Here is a 21293-nt window from a genome sequence, read left to right as displayed (position 1 = left end):
TCGCTTTCACATGTGGAATGTAGATTTCCACGCTGTTGCCTTAAGCTGCCCAGGAGAAGAGTGGCAAACAAATCTTAATTACTAATTCTGATGTGGTTACTGTTACTGGCAAGGCTTGAACTTTCAGGCAAAGATTTGAAATGAACGTGATTTTTGATTGCCAGTGGTGTTCACTTCACAATGGCTCTAATGCAGCTGCCTCCCAACTTCAGTGACCTTGTTTCGATTCTGACTTCTGGAGATAGCTGTGTAGATTTTACATCATCTGTATCATCTGGGTTTTCAGGTCTCCTGCACATCCAGCAATATGCTGGCTAGAGTCTGCTTTCAGCCTCATGTAGTCTGGTTGCTACTTTAATTGACCACTGTAAATTACACTTATTGTGGGTGGACTGTGGAAGAATTGATGGGCGGTGGTTAATGGGCATATGTGAGGCTAAGTCATTAGGGGAAAGTGGAGCTTGGAGAGGGCCAGAGTAGTGGGCTGAATAACCATCTCCTATGATCTAAGGTAGTTCTTCTCAACTTGTAGTCTAGTGTTCGCTTCAGCAGAACATAAACTAAAATTGGAATAGAGAAGACTGGCATAGCCCCTGCACAAGGATGAAATGCAAATTCGTGAAGCGTTCCATAGTTTTTTAAAACTGTAGGCTGTGGATCACTAATGTATCATGGATTTGATGTCGATGGTCTTTAGCAACACAGCAAAAACTAACATTACTGATAAAATAAACAAGTAATTTGCAAAACAAGGTTGTAGATTTGAAGACAAAAAAGGGCAAATTTGCAAATTTATCTCACTAAAGTAGACAAGAATTCTGATGGGTCAAGGAAGGTGCTCGAGCTTGCCAGCCTCACCACCACCCCCTCCACACACTGGTTTGTTAAAGGTCAGGGGTGGCCAACCTGCATAACGCAAGAGCCACATACAATAAACTTCAGATGTTTGGGAGCTGCAAAAATCATGTGATCGCAAGCCACATCCACTAAACCTACCATTGTACGATTCCTGTCTCAGCTGAGCCGCACAGTATATGTCAAAGAGCCTCAGTTTGGCCACCCCTGTTATGGTTGAAGGGTGTATGAAATGAACCTCTTCAGATACAAGATAGAAAATAGAACATCGAACAATACAGCACAGTACTGGCCCTTCAGCCCTTGATATTGTGCTGACCCATATATCCCTTCCTAAAAAAAAGTACTAAACCCTCCCTACTCCATAACCCTCTATTTTTCTTTCATCCACATCTGTCTAAGAGTCTGTTAAATACTTTCAATGTTTCAGCTTCCCTGGCAGGGCATTCCAGGCACCCACATCTCTCTATGTGGAAAAAAACTTACCCCTGATGTCTCCCCTAAACTTCCCTCCCTTCACTTTGTACATATGTACTGGTGTTTGCTGATCTTGCCCTAGGAAACAGGTACTGGCTGTCCACCCTATCTATGCCTCTCATAATCTTATAGACCTCTATCAAGTCTCCTCTCATCCTTCTACACTCTGAATGGAAAAGTCTCAGCTCTGCCAACCTTGCCTCATAAGACTTGTTTCCCAATCCAGGCAACATCCTGGTAAATCTCCTCTGCCTTCTCTCCATAGCCTCCACATCCTTCCTATAATGAGGTGACCAGAACTGAACAAAATACTCTTAAGTGTGGTCTTACCAAAGATTTGTAGAGTTGTAACATGACCTTTCTAGGCCTGAATTCAATCCCCCATTAATGAATCCCAGCATCCCATTGGCCTTCTTAACTATCCTATCAACCTGTGGCGACCTTGAGGGATGTATTAATTTGAACCCCAAGGTCCCTCTGTTCATCCGCATTCTTAAATAACTGACCATTAACCCTGCACTCAGCCTTCTAGTTTGTCCTTCCAAAATGCATCACCTCATACTTAATCTGGATTGAAATCCATCTGTCACTTTTCTGCCCAACTCTGCATCCTGTCTATATCCTTTTGTAACCCTCAACAACCTTCAGCTTCATCCACAACTCCTCCAACCTTGGTGTCATCCACAAACCTACTAACTCATCCATCCTCCTCTTTATCCTGGTCATTTATAAAAATCACAAAGAGCAGGGGTCCCAGAACATATTCCTGAGGTACTCCACTAGTCACCAACCTCCAGCAGAATACTTTCCTTCCACTACTACTCTCTGCTTTCTTCCTACAAAGCAATTTTTTAAAAATCCATACAGTTTATTTTCCACTGATCCTGTGACTCATGACTTTCTGGATGAGTTTCAAATGGGGGACCTTGTCCAATGCCTTGCTAAAATCCATCTACCACCCTACTCTCATCAATTTATTTTGTTACCTCCTCAAAAAACTCAATTAGACTCATAAGTCACGACCTTCCCTTCACAAAGCTATGCTGACTATCCTTGAGTAGACTGTACTTCTCCAAATGCTCATAGATTCTATCCTTATGAATGGTCTCCATTAGTTTACACAACACTGACACAAGCCTCACCAGTCTATAATTCCAGGATTCTCCCTATTACCCTTTATAAACAAGGGGACAACATTTTCAATCCTCTGGCACCTCCCCTGTGGCCAAAGAGGATTCAAAGCCTACAGCAACCTAGGGTATATCGCTTCCGGCCTCGGGGACTTATCAATCTTGATGATTTTAAGAAGATCTAACATTTCCTCTTCCTTAACCTCCAAATTGTCCACCACATAGGCCTGTTCCATTTCAACCTCATCGTGAATACTGACTCAAAGCATTCATTTAGGATCTCCCCAACCTCCTCCACTTCCAGGTACATTTTGACTTTTTTATCCTTCAGCGGCCCCACCTTCATTCTCGTCGTCCTTCCGTTCTTCACATATGCACCGAAAACCTTGGGGTTCTCCTTAATTCTACATGCCAAGGCCTTCTCATGTCCCCTTCAAGCTCTCCTAAGTCCTTTTTAAGCTTCTTCCTGGCTACCATATACTTCTCATGAGCCTTTCCTGTTTCCTATATCTAATGTATGCTTCCTTCTTCCTGTTGAACAGGCCTGACCTGTTTTGTCAACACCGTTCCTTTTTCCTACCACCTATTCCTTGTCTCAGTGGGACAAACCTATCTTGAACCCTGCTCAAGTGGACCCTAAACTTTCTCCACATTACTTCTGTGTTTTCACCCTTTAAACATCGGTTTCCAATGTATTCTCACTAGTTCTGCCTCATCCCTTCAAATTAGTCTTTGCTCAGTTAAGCACTTTGCCAGCTTGATTGTTTATATCCTTTTCCATAGCTCTGTTGAAGCGAAGGAAGTTGTGGTCACTCTCACCAAAATTCTCCCCCACCGAGAGGTCCACCACCTGACCAGGTTCATTTCCCAGAGCCAGATCCAGTGTGGCCTCTCCACTCGTCAGCTGGTCCACATCTTCAGTCTCTTCTTTGGCTTGGCTTCACGGACGAAGATTTATGGAGGGGGTAAAAGTCCACGTCAGCTGCAGGCTTGATTGTGGCTGACAAGTCCGATGCGGGACAGGCAGACACGGTTGCAGCGGTTGCAGGGGAAAATTGGTGGGTTGGGGTTGGGTGTTGGGTTTTTCTTCCTTTGTCTTTTGTCAGTGAGGTGGGCTCTGCGGTCTTCTTCAAAGGAGGTTGCTGCCCGCCAAACTGTGAGGCGCCAAGATGCACGGTTTGAGGCGATATCAGCCCACTGGCGGTGGTCAATGTGGCAGGCACCAAGAGATTTCTTTAGGCAGTCCTTGTACCTCTTCTTTGGTGCACCTCTGTCACGGTGGCCAGTGGAGAGCTCGCCATATAACACGATCTTGGGAAGGCGATGGTCCTCCATTCTGGAGACGTGACCCACCCAGCGCAGCTGGATCTTCATCAGCGTGGACTCGATGCTGTCGGCCTCTGCCATCTCGAGTACTTCGATGTTAGTGATGAAGTCACTCCAATGAATTTTGAGGATGGAGCGGAGACAACGCTGGTGGAAGCGTTCTAGGAGCCGTAGGTGATGCCGGTAGAGGACCCATGATTCGGAGCCGAACAGGAGTGTGTCAGGAATCCTCTGACAAATTCTGCCCCATCTATTCCTCTTGCAGTCAAGAGGTGTCAGTCAATATTGGGGAAGTTGAAATCACCCATAACTACAACCCTGTATTTCTCACACCATTCCAAAATCTGCCTGTTTATCTGCTCCTTGGTGTTCTGAGGGCTTTTGGGGGGGCCTATAGACTACTCCCAGCACAGTGATAGCTCCCTTCCTATTTCTGACTTCCACCCACACCAACTCCCTCTGCAGTGTCCTCCCTTTCTTTAGCCATGGTACTATCCCTGACCAGTAATGCTACTCCCCCACCCCCCTTTTCTTCTCCCATCCTATTTTTAAAACACCTAAACCCAGGTACCTGCATCAGCCAATCTTGCCCTTCCTCCAGCCAAGTTTCAGTAATGGCCACAACACCGTAGTTCTACATATGATCCATGCTCTAAGTTCATCCCCTTTATTCCTAATACTCCTAGTGTTGAAATAGACACATTTCAACCCCCTCTAACTGGCTACATTTATGCCTGTCCTTTGTCAACAACTCAGAGCAAGTAGCATAATGCTTTTGATCATTTGCACTCACATTCTGATTCCCACCTTCACCCCACCCCTGCCAAACTAGTTAAAACCCTCCCCAACAGCTCTAGCAAACCTGTCCACCAGAATATTGGTCCCCTCCAGTTCAGGTGCAGCCTGTCCTTTTTGTACAGGTCAGACCTTCCCCAGAACAGATCCCAATGATCCACAAATCTGAACCCCCGCCTCTGGCACTAACACTTCAGCAACTTCCTGTTCCTACCCTCTCTGGTGTATGGCACAGGCAGCAATCCTGTGATTACCACCCTTGATGGTCCTGCTTTTTAACTTCCTTCTTAACTCCCTATATTCTTTCTTCAGGACCTCATCCCTACTCCTTTCTACTTCATTGGACCCCATGTGGACCACGACATCTGGCTGCGCCCTCCCCCTCCAGAATGCTATGAACTTGATCAACACCTGACCCTGGCACCTGGGAGACAACATACCATCAGGAGCCTCAATCTTGTTCACAGAACCTCCTATCCACTAACTAATGAGTCCCTAATCACCATTGGTCTCCTCCTCTCCCCTCTTCCCATCTGTGCCAGAGGCGTGACCACCTCGACGTCCCTGGTGGGTTGTCTCCCCATCAATATCTAAAACAGTATACTTGTTGAGGGGGACACTGGATTATTAGTTAGTAATTTTGCCTCTACAATGTCATTCCTCTCATTTCATGGATTGTAATGCCAAAGCCCCAACAAATTGGATGTATGTTCTTGTATTTAATTTTTTTTATAACATCCAGTTAAATGATATGTAAGATTTTAAAATGGCGCAAATTCACTTCCAATGTATTTTCAAAATAGCTTGGTGTTCGAGTTGTGAATTTTTTTTAGATAGAATGGCATAACTGTGGTAAACGCTCAGGTGAAATGGAAAGAGGAAATTCAGAAATATGATAAAACTTGCTTGTATTGTATTGATGATAGTGGCCACAACTCCCTGAGCTTTAGCAGAGAAGGAGACAAAATAGTAAAGTGTTTAATAGAGGAAGGGCTAATTATGATGGGGATGAGGCATGAACGAGGGAAGGGAAAGTTCTTGGTAGCAAGTACAGAAGTAACATGGAGGGTGGGGTTCTTGACAGGTTTGTCCAACTGGGACAGGGGAAGAATGGTAGGAAGAAGGAAATGTGATTGACGAAACAAGCGAGTCGGTTAGTTAAGAAGAAGGAAGCATATATTAGATTTTGGAAGCAAAAAAATACAGGAAGGCCTCATGAGAATTGTATGGTAACCAGGAAAAATCCTTTCTTAAGGATTTAGGAGAGCGAGAAGGGGGCATGAAAAGGATTTGACAAGTAGGATCAAGGAAAATCTGAAGATGTTCTATGCACATGTGAGGAACAGAAGGATGAAGAGAGTGAAGCCAGGGCCACTTTAGGATAAATGAGGCAACATGTCCCTGGAGGCAGAGGAGGCCCTAAAGTAATACTTTGCTTCAGTATTCACCAGCGAAAAGAACCTTGGTCAAGGTGAGGTCAGAATGGAACAGGCTTATGTGCTGGACAATGTTGAGATAAAGAAAGAGGATGTGCTGGATCTTCAAAATATTAAGACTGATAAGTCCCCAAGACCAGGCAAGATATGAGTGAAACATGAAAGTCTGTAAACACTGTGATTGTCGTAAATGCTGGAGGAACTCAGCCGGTCTTTTCAGCATCTATAGGAGACAAAGATATATTGCTGTTGTTTCGGGCTTGAGCCCTTCTTCAGGGAATAAGCCAGAAGCAGGAAATCTCAGAAAGTCTCAGAATTCAGATAATGTTGGCTGGGGGAGGAATCCAGACCAATAAAAGGTGTTAATTGGACAAGATACCGGACAAGGTAAGAATTTATCATGTTTGTGTGAAAGGAGACGGAATGGAGAGTCAGAGCTAAGGAAAGGTGACGGGGGATGTGGGGGTGGGGGAGGGTGGTTTAACGAAAGCCAGAGATCTTTTTTTGAGAGAGACTAGATGTAGACTGGGAGATCACAAACATGATAAATTCTTATCTTGTCCCTTATCATATACAATTGACACCTTTTGTTGGTCTGGATTCTTCCCCCAGACAGCATTGCCTAAATTTTGAGATTTCCTGCTTCTGGCTTATTCCCTGAAGAAGGGCTCAAGCCCAAAATGTCAGCAATATATCTTTGTCTCCTATAGCCGCTGAAAAGACCGCTGAGTTCCTCCAACATTTTGGTGTGTTTTTCCAGACATGCCCCAGGTTGCTATGGGGAGGGAAGAGATTGCTCGGGCTCTTGCAATGATCTTTGTGTCCTTCTTGGCACAGAGGAGGTGCCGGAGGATTGGAGAATGGCAAATATGGCTCCCTTGCTTAAAAAAAGGTAATAGGGAGAATCCTGGGAATTATAGACCAGTGGTGGACAATGTTTTGTTTGTAATTTATTGTCATGAATATGTCACAAAATTCGTTGTTTTGCGGCAGTATCACAGATGCACAATTGCTATTAATTACATTAAAATATATAAATTGGTACAAAAGAAGAGAAAGTGAGATAGTACCTGTGGTTCATTGTTCATTCAGAAACCTGATGACAGATGGGAAGAAGCTGTCCTTGTGCTCATCTTTTTTTATTGAAAATTTTATTTATAGAGTGCTCATCTTCAAGCTCCTGTACCTCCTCCCCGATGGTAGTAGTGGGAAGAGGGCATGCCTGACATGACGTCACAAGTGGAAAAAAAATTCAACACCTGAATTGTCCGTGTGGGGCTCTGACACTCTGTTTGGTGTCGGTTTGATTACAATAAAAGTTTTTTTGAAAACTAAATCTCAGCTTCTGGCCAGGAAGATGTCAAGTGGAGCTGGGTCCAAGTCTTAAGCATCGCTCGCAGCCGGTGTTGGCAATAGGCGACTCCGTTCTCAACATCAGGTGTGGTGCTGTCCACATTGAAGAAGTCGCCTCAGGCTCCCGGGAAGGAGTGGGGACCTTGAGCTCCCAGGGAGGAACGGGGACCGGCGGTGGTGGGAAGATGTTGGGGACTGATAGTGGCAGTGTGGAAATGTCAGGGACTGGTGGCAGCAGTGGTGGGGAGGTGTTCGGGACTGGCGACGGTGTTGGGGAGGTGTTGGGGACCAGCGGCGGTAAAATACAAAAACCATTTGAAAAAGCCATCAAGGAGAATATCTAATGTTTGGTGCTGCATTTATCTTCTTTTGTAAGCAGAGATCGTTTTTATTTTGTAAGTGCTAATCATCATTTCATGTGAATTTTCCAATTGTGGCATCATATCAGTGCTCAAAAAGCCGGCCGTTGTTCATTGTTGCTGTTTAACCGCTAATACAGGTATTCTGCTGATGTTACTGTACTGCTTCGTTCCACTGTTCCCCAAAACCGGAAAAAAAAACTCCAAAACGCCTGATCCCAAGCATTCTAGATATGGGATACTGTACCTGTATTATTTGAAGTGTCTCCTTTTGATTTGAAACTCAAAGAAAGTTAAGTGAGGTAAGCTGAGCCTTCTCCATTTCAAAGGTTGTTTCGAATGCCTGAGTACACTTCATGAACAGCTTGACTTCTGGTCTAAAGCAGATGTCCAAATGTTGTTCAGTTTTTCAATTTTTAAAAACTCCTTGGGAACATCTTTAAATATTCTGTCAAATCAGAGTTCCTGTTGGTTGCAGGAGGAGCAAGTTATTGACAGCTGATGTCCTGGTTTTGGATTAGTAGGTACAATATGCCTAGGGCTTGTTATGGAATAATTTATAGCAGTAGTAGAATTAGATTTAAAGGATGCAGAAAATGGTATGTGCACTGTGGGAATTGTAACCATATCTTTTACACTAAATTTTTCAATGCAGTCATCATAAACAGACAAAGCACATCTGGGCAGGAAGAAAAAAACTAGAGAGAGAGAGAGAGAGAGAGAGAGAGTGAGATAACGATCTGAATACAGAGGATAAACAACTGCACCGAATGAGAACAGAGCAAGACACAGCATGTATAAATTCAGAGAATATGGCGCCAAGAAGATCAGAGGATAAGCCAAGTGGAAGAAGAGAAAATGTAATTTTGTTAATGTAACCAGAGCTGACATCAGAGGTTTGACTTGGGTGCAAAGGCCTTTTATTTATTAAATATATTAAAGCTTTGGGCAGGAATGAGACACAGAGATTGGCTTGAAATATAATTTAAGGCGTGTGTCCAAAGATTGAGAGCATTTGATTGTTTATTGTCACCTTGAAAAATATATTGATCTGTAACTGGTCATCTCCTTCACCTTAGGCAGGCCCCTGCCGATAGTAGTGTCTGTGGCTATTTGGTGAGGCCAATGACAAGGCCAAGCACCCTTATAGAAAGCAGCAGACTCTTAAATGTACAGCAAGGTCTGCACAACAGTGAGTTAAAGTCATAAGAAGTGGTAGAGCATGTACTTAAAAATGCCTTGCCCTGCGTGCACTGTATAATCCATCACTTCTTTCATGAGATTGAATAAAAACAACATCCATTTGGCTAAGCTGCCAAGATGTATGTTGTTCTTTGATGGAGCTCAAGCTGCCAAATATTTACATTTTGTCTTGTAGTCTCCTGCTGTAACTTGAATGCTTTTTGTTCTAGTCTGGAGTTTTGGGTTAGCTCAGTTGGGCAGAACTTCTCCCTATCCCAGACAATGTTGTTGCTTAAGGGAAGATAGTTGCCAGCTTTCCTTTCTATGTAGAACATTGAAAAAAAAATTGAGGATTTCTTAATTTGACTGAAGAACTGATTAATCAAGGGTAGAAGTATAATTAGATTAATTAGATCTGGGCACCAGGCAAGTACTTACTTTCTCTATTGTTTTGTAGAAGCAGCCAAGTTACAAGTCTGTTGATTCAGGATGGGCTCTAGAACCTGCATTTTACCATTCCTTTTTTCATGGTCTCTTGGCTCCCTATCATCAAGGTTTCCTAAATGTTCTTTACTCTTGAGCAGTATGGTATGATTAATGGTGATGCCTTATCCTCTGGATGCCAGTTAATGCTTATATAACTACTCCACCCCACAAAGACTCCAGGGTGCTATTCTGAGTGATGCAGTGTTTGTAAATGAAGACCATTTGGAACATTTATTTTATCAATGATACTGCAGCGTGCCCACATATGCAAGATCAAAGTGTTTTTTTAAAACACATTGAACAATACATGCCGAAGCATCTTTTGGAAATTTGAAATAGCTTTAAGAAGGCATATAAAGTAAAATTATGTAGATGCATTTAATTTGCTAATTATCAATCAAAATTATCAGACTGTCAGTGTTCTATTTGTTTTTATTGCTCTTTTACCACGATTGGATATGTTGAGCCTTATGACGAGTATGTCCACAGATTTCTATCAATTTCATATTTTGATACTTCAATACTATACACTGTGCTTATCAAATTGAGTAAAACTGTTAGCCATGTTCTTTGCCCCATCCTCAACCTTGTTCACCAAAAGGATATAACTGTTTTAAAGAGTTTCTCTGATTGCTTTCGATGTCAGGAGAAACAGGAAGGATTGACGGTCTTTACAGAACAAACATGCAGCAAGTGCTTTCTCTACATTGGCTGCATTCCTTTGTGTAAGAAACACAGTATTCAGAATAAATGTACAAAAATGTGTGATATCAATATGCTGCTGGGTTAAATCTGCAAATTTTATCAAAATAAACTTTGGAACCTAGCTCCATATGTTTGCCAATTCAGAAGCTCTACATATCTTAATAAATTTCAACTCTGCATTTAAAAGGAAAGGCAGACAACAGCACGTACAAGCTGATTTTCAGAAACAGCCTGGAAAATCAGATAATTCAGTCGTTTAGGACAATTAACACACCTGGAACAAGTTTTGAGGTCAAAGGTGGGGTTTTGTGCCTTGTTTGTTTTGAATATTTTTTTCATAGTAAACTCCAATATCAAAGTGCGTACAAACACACGCACATATGTATATATGTGTGTGTGTGTATGTATCTTTTCCAAAAAAACAACCAAAACTATCCCTCTCCCCCCCCCCCCCCCCCGTCCCTTTTCACAGTATAAATCCACATACAGTCAGGGCTCACATTTATGTTGACCATAAAAAATTCTATGCGGAAGTCATTCACTTTTATACTACAGCCACATCTATTATTATAGTTATAATTATAATTGGACCTCTCTATGATCCAAATATGGTTCCCGCATCTTGATAAATGTCATATTTGTTCTTTAAGTTGTATGTAAGTTTTTTCTATAGGTCTGCAACTATCCATCTCAGCAGTGTATGTGTAGAGGGGATTCAGATTTCCAAGTAATTGCAATACATTTCTTCGCCACTGCTAAGGCTATTTTAACAAGTGAAATTTGGAATTTAGTTAATTTATTGCTTATTTCAATAAAGTCGCCCGACAGATAAAGCTCTGGGTTGCCCGTGAAGGCCACCCTTGTTAATATTTCGGTAATATCCTGTGCCAGAAAGGTCTCATCTTCACACATGACCATGTAGCATGTAAAAACATTCCTGTTTCTATCCCACACCTAAAACTCTTTGCCGATACTTCAGATTTTGATTTATGCAACTTCTGTGGTGTGAGATATAATTGGTGTAGGAAATTATATTGCACTAATCTGCATCTTGCATTTATAATTGATGTCATGCTGTCCAAAAACCAATCAGACCAACTTCTTTCCATGATTGCAATATCCAACTCCCATCTCTCTCTCGATCTCTGTAAACCTGGTTTTGCACTCTCATTCTGGAGAGCACAGTACATTTTGGTTATAAATTTAGGTATATTCGCCGGCCAAATCATTTGTTCCATTTCGCTAATTTCAAGCTTGGCCCCCATCTTTCTCGTCGGGACAATCTTAGCTGGAGAAAACAAAAGAAAGTCCCATTAGCCACTCCATATTTATTTCTTAATGGTTCAAAAGATGCAAGAGATCCCTCCTCATAACAATCATCAATATATCTTATTCCTTTGTCATACCATGAATTCAATGTTTTGTTACCCAGATTCATAGGCAACAACACATTTTTTGATATACCTGCTTTTTTTCCAATACACATTTATTTAATTCCATATTCTAATCATATATATTAATATATGATTATCTGTCTTTTTTGTTATTAACAACATTCCACTTGTAAATTAAGTCCTTCCCTGTCCCCTCTTTTATTGAATTCAATCCCATTTGGATCCAAGAGGGGGCATCCGTCTCCTTCAAAAAAGAATTATTAAAATATCTTGCTTGTGCTGATAAATAATACTTGCTAAAATTCGGGAGCCTAAGTCCTCCCAGTTTATAATCATATGTTAACTTCTCCAATGAAATTCTTCGCAGTTTGTTATTCCATAAGAATTACCTTATATAATTATTTCATAATTTAAAGTCATTTTTAGGAAGTGCAGAGGCAATGGTTGAAAAAGATACTGTAATCTTGGCATCACCTTCATTTTCATACTATTTACTCTTCCCACTAAAGTAATCATCAAGTCTTTCCATTTCTCTAAATCTTTCTCTATTTTTTCTAACAGAGGAATGTAATTGAATTTATATAAGTTCTGTAAATTATTATCCATCATTATTCCCAAATATTTAATTCCATCTGTCTTCCATTTAAATCTGCTACCTTTTTGATATCTTTCATAATCAAAATTTGTCAGTGGCATTATCTCACTCTTAACCATATAACCGCTCTTGTCCATATTTATTTTCTAACCTGATACTCTTCCATGTTTTTCTAATATTGTTTGTAATTTTATCAAGGATTCAGTTGGGCTGTCCTAAAGTTGAACCTTTTTGATTAAAAATGGGTAAATTAGTGAAATGAATACTGGGGATTAAATTCCCACAGGATCTAATGTTATTTTTATTAAGTGATATTAAAAATATTGAACCTATGCTGAAATTGAACTTGTATCAAAAGAAGTTTGTTCAAATTGCTTTAGCAATTGCAAGAAAATGTATTGCCATAACTTAGAAGTCTGACACAGATCTGGGTATAGACAAATGTCATGCTGAAGTTCGGAGTTACATACTTAAGGGAAAAACTGCTGATATCTGGTTATTAGTTATGATTTTGGATTGTGGTTTATGATAAATATTTTTTATCCAATTTATACATTTTTTGCTTATACCAAATTTTTCCAATGTTTTAAATAAGAAAGACCATTTTAAATGGTCGAATGCTTTTTCCTCATCTAGAGAGACTATTATACTTGGATTCAACTTTGCTATGTTAAATAGTTTACCTAGACTATTTGAATAATATCTTCCTTTAACAAATCCCACCTGATCTGATTGGGACGTTGTCCCAATCTATTAGTTAGCACCTTTGCCAATATTTTATAATCAGCATTCAGAAATTATATAGGTCTATATGATTAAGTTTTTAATGGGTCTCTACTTTTCTAGGGTAACACTGTAATTATAGCAGTTGAGCAAGATTCTGGGAGGGCCTGGATTTCACCACTTGGTCCAATATATCCTTCATAACAGACATCAATAAATCTTTAAATTGTCTATAGAACTCGGGAGGAAGTCCATCCTCCCTTGGAGATTTGTTAGTGTCCAAAGCTCTCTCAATTTCTTGTAAAAGAGGCATCCAAATCAACCTGTATTCTATCTTTTAATTTTGTAAGTTCCATATTTGCTAAAAATTCGTCCATCTCATTTTCATCTCCTAATAATTCTGATTTGTATAGTTTCATATAATATTGTCTAAAAATATTTTTTCTTTTTGATTATATGTTATAATATTGGCCTTTGTTTTTATTGCATTTATCATCCTAGATGACTCCTCTACCTTTACCTGCCAAGTTAAAACTTTGTGCCCGTTCTCCTAATTCATAATATTTTGTTTAGTTTTTAGTATAATTGTTTACGTTCTATACATTTGTAATGTGTTGTATCTCATTTTTTAAATTTTCTAATAATCTGTATTTTTCTTGTAACCCTGTTCTTTGATATTCTTTTTCCAGTTTCATTATATCTTTCTGTAAACCATCCAACTCTGTAGCATGTTCTCTCTTAAGATTTTTTGTATGAGATAATTTGTCCTCTTAAGTAAGCTTTAAGCTATTATCAGTAGAAAAAAAAATTCAAAAAATTGTTCTATCGGTCTCTTAATAAACTCACAAAAGTCCTTCCTTTTCAACAGTGTGGCATTGAGACACCATCCAAACACACTTTATCATTTTTCTATTATTTCAATAATTAAAGTTAAAGGCAAATGATCTGATAAAAGTCTCACCAATTGTTCTGTTTTTTACCACTACTTTTTAACAGGGCAGACATTTAAAAACAAATCATACCTTGTATGTGAATCGTGTACCCTTGATTAGAACGAATAGATTCTTTCTACGGGGTTAACCTGCCTCCATAAATCAATCAAATTTAAATCCTTCATAAATGATAGTGTGATTTTTGCAACTTTTGCCCTTGTCACTGTTCTGGCTGATTTATCTAGTATTGAATCGAGACAGAAATTAAAATCTCCTCCCTCTGCTGTTTTTAAAAAGATATCCCTCATAAAGGTTTTATCATCAATATTTGGTGCATAGATGTTCATAAAACTCCATGATTCTGCATAAAGTTTACAATGTGCCATTACAAATCTTCCTCTTGCTTTGGAGCCAAATGAAGATGATATTACTTGTCCGTCCGTCCCATCCTCTTTTTAATTTAGCATGTTCTGGTTTAGTAAGATGTGTTTCTTATAGAAAGACTGTGTCTACCTTTAATTCTTTTAGGTGTGCCAAGATCCACTTCTTCTTCACTGACCCGTTTATCCTATTAACATTAAGACTAATAAATTTCAGTGTTCTATCCATATTGATTTTTTAAGCAAATATTGTTTAACAATAAAAATCTTTTTGATTGTTTAAATAATGTAGTGATCTTTACCCTTTAAAAAACATACAATATCCCTGCCCTGACAATGACGTAAACAGGGAACCCCGAAAGCGTGCGAAAAAACCCTGTGGAATCCTTTGAGGAAGAAGAACCTCTCCCTTTAGCGCCATCTTTTATAGATGCTCCTCTCCGGGTCCCATTCTCCCCCTTAGACTGGTGTCTCCACCTTGCACTTACTTTTCCCAAGTTTTCACTCTTTTCTGAGCCATTGTAAACATTCTTTATAGCCTTCTTCTTTGGCAACCGTAGTCCTCACAGGAAGTCTTCCACCTCATTCTTAATCTTGAAAAATTGCCGCTTACCTTCTGCTATTGTTAACTGTCAGAGTCAAGGAGTATTTCATCAAATATTTCAAGTTTTTGGAATGCAATTGTCTTTTTACATCATCAAACTCCTTCCTTTGCTTAATCAAAGTAGGACTACATTCTTGAAAAATTAGCACTTTTTCATGGTCAATCTTGGGCAGGCCATTATTTTGCTTAGCACATTCATATGCTGCTCTCAGAATTGTTTCAATAGTCTTACCAGGACCAGTTGTGGTCGCCTGTCGCCGGCTCTTCTAGGTCCAAGGGTCCAGTGAGCCCTTTCGATATGTAATTTTTCTTCTCCCAACACTCGTGGGGTCCATGTTTCAAAGAAGTTCACCAGATCTCTTCCTTCTTTCAGTCCGATAACTTGAACATTTTTTCGTCTGCTAAAATTCCCCATGTGGTTGATCTTGTCCAGCAGACCTTGTCTGTCCGACTCCCATTTCTTTGCATCTTTTTCCAAATCTTTTAGTTTATCTTGTGTTTTTACCAAGTCTACTTCTGCTTGGTTCATTCTTTCCATTAAGACTTCAACGATTTCTTTAATTTCAGTCATCCTTTCAGTCATGTCTCTCATTGCATTTTCGACATCTGCAAATCAATTGCTAAAGTTTTCCTTTTTTTCCAGGATAATATTTAGTTCTTGTTCCCTCTCCCCAGCAGAGTCCGCCGGTCCCGAGGCCACTCTTACGCCGCTCCCTTTCTGGCTTTCGTTCGATGATTCGGGCTGAGTAGAAACGTCCTTTTTTTTTCTCCGCTGTCTTGGTTTCTTAGTACTTGTTTTGTCCATTTTTGAATGAAAAAAAGTTTTGATTTTAACCGTCCTAATACTTTTCACGATCAAAACATGCTTGTCGAAGTCCTTTGCTTGGCCACCCACACCCCTGGTTGCGCGCCTTGTTAAATTCATTCTTTTGACTCGTGTTTTGTCTAGACCCCTTTTCCTCACCCCACACACTCTACTCCTCCCCACATCTACTACAGTAATATTTGTAAGGTTGTATAGTAGCTCTGCTGGAGCAGGCTCCTTGAGAGATAATTTAAGTACTTCTTCTGCACCTCCTGGTTTAGTCATCAGTGTTGTTCCCCTTCTTCAGCACTACACATTAGAATAGTCATTATAATCACATTGCTAATGCTTTGTCAAAATCTCGAGCATAGCAAGTTGATATAAATACCAAGATGGCAGGCAGTGATTGATTTATGTCAATGAAGGAGTACAACTCTCAAAAGCAAACATAGGCACCTTGACATATTATTAGCTCTCTCTCTCTCTCTCTCTCTCTCTCTCTCTCTCTCTCTCTAAATGTCAAATCTGTTTAAGCAGGGTGACTGTGACTCAAGCTGACATTGTGATTTACGGCTGAATGCACACCATGCTAGAACCACTGGCACGCAGATAAGACTGTGCTGCTGGCACCCATGCGCACTGCAGGTCTGGGTCTCATGACTTCTGCTGTCCTTAGGAAGCAGAGGTGGAGCATAACACAGGATGTGCAGATTAATGGCAGATTCTGAAGAGTTGATGAAGCATATTTCCTTCCTCGGCCTGTGTTGGTCTAACAGCTATACTTTTTTTTGGCTTTTTCAAAATAGTGCAATTTAGGGATGTGAATGATTCAGCTTGGACACAATTCAGTGAATCACTTAGGCCTGTGAAGGTATGTAGCTATGTGAGTAGTTGTGTTTTTTTTTGTGGGGAGGGCGAAAGGGGTGCATGTGTTTTTCGAGCTGCATTACTCAGCTGGTACTATTTAGGCCTCACTACCTTCCAGTTCTCTTTGAAGTTTCACGCTGTTTGCAGTGGTTGCTGTAGTTGGCTGGTGATTTCGTGTGTGTGTGTGTGTGTGTGTGTGTGTGTGTGTGTGTGTGTGTGTGTGTGTGTGTGTGTGTGTGTGTGTGTGTGTGTGTGTAAAACCAGATGTTATACTAATTTTAATATGAGTTACAAGGAGTGTCACATTTTGGTTTCTTGGCTGCATTTAATTTTTGAAGTTTTGAAGTAAATGAATATTCATGTTGAAGCAACTTTGTTCAAAAAGTCCATGAACTTCATGAATAGTCCTGCTGTTCTTTTACATCGATTAGCAGTTGTACATATTGTTGAAGACAATGTATTAGCTAAATACTGTGCAGTGTTGCTGTGGTACTTGGATATGATTTTATATCTCAAAAGGAAAGAATGCTTAATTTGCACGAATCACACTCGGAGGATTCCTCCATATGCCACCTCTATAATGGTAAATTAGACTGATATATATTTCATTTAGCAGTTCCCCACGTTTTGTCCATCAGAGTCAATTCACCATGATTTACTGGGAAGGTGACTGAAACAGGTACTGGATGAAATGGGATAAAGCAACACTTTTCAAACTGACAAAACTGTCCGTTAGTAGTGGTGAATTTACCCTGTAATGATCTGTTTCATTATTAGATGTGTAAAGTAGTACATCACCTTCGAGGGGAGGTGAATTGTACTGGACTGCCTGATTATTGATTTCTTGCTGTATGTTAATTAAATTTTAAAAATGATCTTGAGTGAATTAGTCACGATTCGCATGAATTGATCATACTGGCTTATCGAGAGTTAATTATTGTCATCTAAGGCAGTGATGGTGTTGTGACAAAAGGTTTAAGGTTAGGGAGTAGGAAATTGCTTAATTGATTTCTAGAAAAACTGGTTGTTTACGTCATTGTTTTTTGTGGAACTTTCCTGTCGAGATTGTTTGCTGGCTCCTGCTTGTGCATACAAATCAAAAGTGTGCACTCTTAAAGGAAATCTTTGGCTGTTAAACCATTTGGACTGCCAAAGAAATAGCCTGAATATGCCTGAGGTTACCTGGTCAGTACTTGGAGATGGCCTAGGTGTCTGAGAGGGGGGGCTGGACAAAGTGATGACTCTCTGTCTGCCTTACGGTAGACAAAAGTTAAAGAATTTCATGTAATGTTACATTCTAGATGTCGTGTTATGTGACAATAATGGAACCTTTACCTTTACATGAAAGGTGCAATAAAACTGGAGATTCTCCTTTTCGAATGCACTTAAATGAATTTGTGAAAATAGGCGGAGTCTTGGTTGGGAGTCCCCTTGAGGTCAATCAGAGATCATCTGCACTCCTTGTTGGACTTCATATAAAATGAGCAGCTATTAATAGAATCATCAAATGTAGATCATTGAAGGAGGAAGCTGTTTGGCCCATCATTTCTGTGCTAGCTCTCAAGCAGATCAACTCTCTTGTACTACACACCAAGCCTTCGTCTCTGCCCTTAAATTTTTTACAACCATATTTTCCTCTTAAAGGCCACAGTGGAAACTGCCTCCCCTGCAAGGGCAGGCTGTACATTCCAGATTGTAGTCAATCGCTGCGTCAAAGGATTTTTTTTTCCTATTGCTTTCAGTTATTTTCCCCTTGACACCTGTGATCTCCAGTCCTCAAGTTTTCCACCCTTGGAAAACAACCTGTTGTGATCCATTGTCCAGACCTCTCAAATGGGAAAATTAATGGAATTGGTTCTAAAAGGCAGTATACCCTCTTTTAGAAGTGCACAGATGTTTAGAGGAAACGCTTGGCATGGATTTGTTGAGAGAAGGTCCTATTTTTGTAAAAATTGAATTTGAGTAGATTAAGACAGATATATGAGAAGTGTGCATTTGATTGCATAATTTTGGATTTCAGCAAGGCTTTTGACCAAATCAAAAATTGATACATCATAGGAATGATGGGAATGTAGCGTTGGCACTACGTGAGTATGGAGAAAAATGGCGTACACCGAAGCCTTGGACAAAGAGACTGGTTTATTGCTCTGGCCGTCGTGCTTATATGGGCCCCTGGCGATGATGTCAGGGCCCCACATCATTGGAGCGTTGGCCTGGTGTTCCCACCAAGAGTTTTCTATCTTCCCATCATGCAGAGGTCACCTGGGAAGATGGCCAGTGTCACCCCCAGGTCCATGCAGTCGCCGCATTCATCGGCCATTTTGCGGGCTAGTCCGTGTCTCCATACGCAGGCCGCTACACGACAACCCCCCTCCCACCCCCAGAATCAGCAACCAGGCCATTATCCGTAGTCTTGGGTGGTCTGCCCCTGCATCACTGGGGAGGAATGGAGACCTCATCATTACAGTCCAGATATGCCAGTTTCAGGCAGTTGATGGTAATGCCAATGTTGAGGGCCAAGGTGGAACCGTTGTCCCTAATGACCCTGTAGGGCCCCTCGTAAGCCCGTTGTAAGGGCAGCTGGTGTGCACCCCTTCTCACGAATATGTACTGATAAGTCCTCAGGGACTTGGAGGACATTATGTTTTGGCTGGCCGTGTGATTGGGGTTGCCATGGGACCAGGGACCCCAGTTTTTGCTGCAAGTTCTCGAGGGTTGCCATGGGGTCTTCCAGGCATTTTATCGGGGGCCAGGAACTCCTCGGGGGTGATCAAGGGCATGCCATAGGCCATCTCCACCACCGAGACTTTGAAGTCCTCCTTCAGCACAGCACAAATTCCCAACAGAACCTATGGCAGTTTGTCCACCCAGTTGGGACCCTTGAGCTGGCCCATCAAGGCTGCCTTGAGGTGCCTATGAAACCGCCCCACCAACCCATTGGCCTGTGGGTGGTATACTGTGGCATGGTGGAGCTGTGTCCCCAGAAAATTAGCCAGTGTTGTTCAGAGCCCAGAGGTGAATTGTGCCCCCTGTCTGTGGTTAGGTGCTCTGGGACCCCGAATCTGGACACCTATGCGTCGATGAGTGCCCTGGTGCAGGTTTCTGTGGTTGTAACAGCCAGTGAGACCACGAAGGTCTTGGCCTACTGGCTTAACTGTTTATGGAGCCCATGCCAGACAAACCTGCTGGCCACTATTTTGACCGTGGTGCAGATGGCGGGATGTGCCAGGTTGTGGATGGTATCGAAAACCTGGCGCCTCCATGCAGCTGGAATGATGGGGTGGGGTTGCCGCTAACAACATCACGCAGCAGTATCAAGTTACCTGGGCCGACGGGGACATCCTCCACCCTGAGCCCAGAGACGGGTGTCCTATGCGTGGGGATCTCAGGGTCCTGCTGCTGCACTTGGGCGACAAGCTATGTATCAACTCAATCAATTCCCTGCAATATGCTGAATGTCAGTGGTAAATTTGGAACACGTAGGACAAGTGTCTCTGTTGTCGGGCTGACCACGAGTCCATTACCTTATGGAAGGTGAAGGTCAGCAGCTTGTGATCAGTGAAGACCTTGAATTGCCGGCCTTCCAAAAAGTAACGGAAATGTCTTACCGCCAGGTACAGCGTCAATAGCTCTTGGTCGAAAGCACTGTATTTGAGCTCTTGGGGGTTGGAGGTGCCTGGTGAAAAAGGCCAAGGGTTGCCACTGGCCCTCGATGTATTGTTCCAGCATCCCTCCTACCGCTGTGCATCACCCATCAGGGCGGTAGGTGCCTCTGGTCTGGGGTGGACCAGGAGGGTGGCGTTGGCCAGTGTGTCTTTGGTGTTCTGGAACACCCTGGAGGATTCCTTGTCTCAAGTAATGTCTTTTGATTTGCCTGCCATCAGTGTGAATAGGGGGCGCGTGATGTGGGCAGCTGCCAGTATGAACCTGTGGTCAAAGTTTATCATATGGCGAATTCCTGCAGCCCTTTTACCGTTCGTGGCTTAGCGAAGGGCCAGACCACCAAACCTTCTCTGGGAGAGGTGTAGCGTTGTGTCTGTTTATCCTGTGCCCAAGGAAGTCGATGGTGTCCAGGCCAAATTGGTATTTCGCTGGGTTGATGGCCAACCTGACCTCAGGTGGGTGCACAGTTGTCTCAGTGGGCGATGGGGTTTTTGTGGCTGTGGCTCTGGCTGGCAATGAGGATATTGTCCAAAGAGATGATCACAAATGGGAGGTCCCAGCCCACTGTGTCCATCAGACGCTGGAAAGTTTGTGCTGCATTCTTTAGACCAAAGGGCATGCGGATTAATTCAGATGAACCAAAGGAGGTTATGATTGTGGTCTTGTGGATGTCCTGAGGGTGAACTTGGATTTGGTGGTACCCCGAGGTGAGGTCCACCATGAAGAACACCCCTGTCCCATGCAGGTTGATGGCAAAGTCTTGGATGTGGGACACAGGATATTTGTCGGGCGTGGTGACCTTGTTGAGGCAGTGGTAGTCATTGCATGGTCTCCAATCCCCTGCTGATTTGGGCACCATGTGGAGGGGGAGGCCCAGGGACTGTCAGAGCGCCACACAATCCCCAGCTCCTCCATTTTCTTAAACTCTTCCTTTGCCAGGCTGAGCTTTTTGGGAGGGGGTCTGCGTGCCCTGGAGTGGAGTGGGTGCCCTCAGACAGTATGTGGTGCCTTACCCTGTGCTTCGGCTTGGCTGTAGTGAACTGTGGTTCCACTATCAAGGGGAACTTCACCAGGATGCGAGCGAATTCATTTTCCAAGAGTGCTATAGAGTCCAGGTGGGGGACGGGTGGCTGGGCTTCCCCCAGAGGCACAATCTGAAAAGTTTTAGCATGCACCAAACGCAGACAGTGGGCACAAAGCAGTTGTACCACTGCCACGAGGGTGAA

At 42.0% G+C, this 21293-nt stretch overlaps 1 protein-coding gene and 1 pseudogene across 4 annotated transcripts in view; both read left to right on the top strand.

The window, feature by feature from the left end:
- raraa (retinoic acid receptor, alpha a) overlaps positions 1-21293 on the top strand; it is a 657787-nt gene that overhangs the window by 179151 nt on the left and 457343 nt on the right. Inside the window, exon 1 of one of the 4 annotated variants that reach the window (XM_069906795.1) lies at positions 16244-16408. The exons of the other annotated variants lie outside the window; for them this stretch is intronic. The gene's annotated coding sequence lies outside the window, so the exon portion shown is untranslated. Of the gene's footprint in view, positions 1-16243; positions 16409-21293 lie in introns of those variants that run through there. 4 annotated transcript variants of the gene reach the window in all.
- Positions 539-638, top strand: LOC138747813 (U6 spliceosomal RNA; annotated as a pseudogene).

Source organism: Narcine bancroftii, chromosome 12 (assembly GCF_036971445.1).
Source record: "Narcine bancroftii isolate sNarBan1 chromosome 12, sNarBan1.hap1, whole genome shotgun sequence".
In the NCBI taxonomy this organism is placed as follows: domain Eukaryota; kingdom Metazoa; phylum Chordata; class Chondrichthyes; order Torpediniformes; family Narcinidae; genus Narcine; species Narcine bancroftii.
This window is presented reverse-complemented; position numbering and strand designations above follow the sequence as displayed.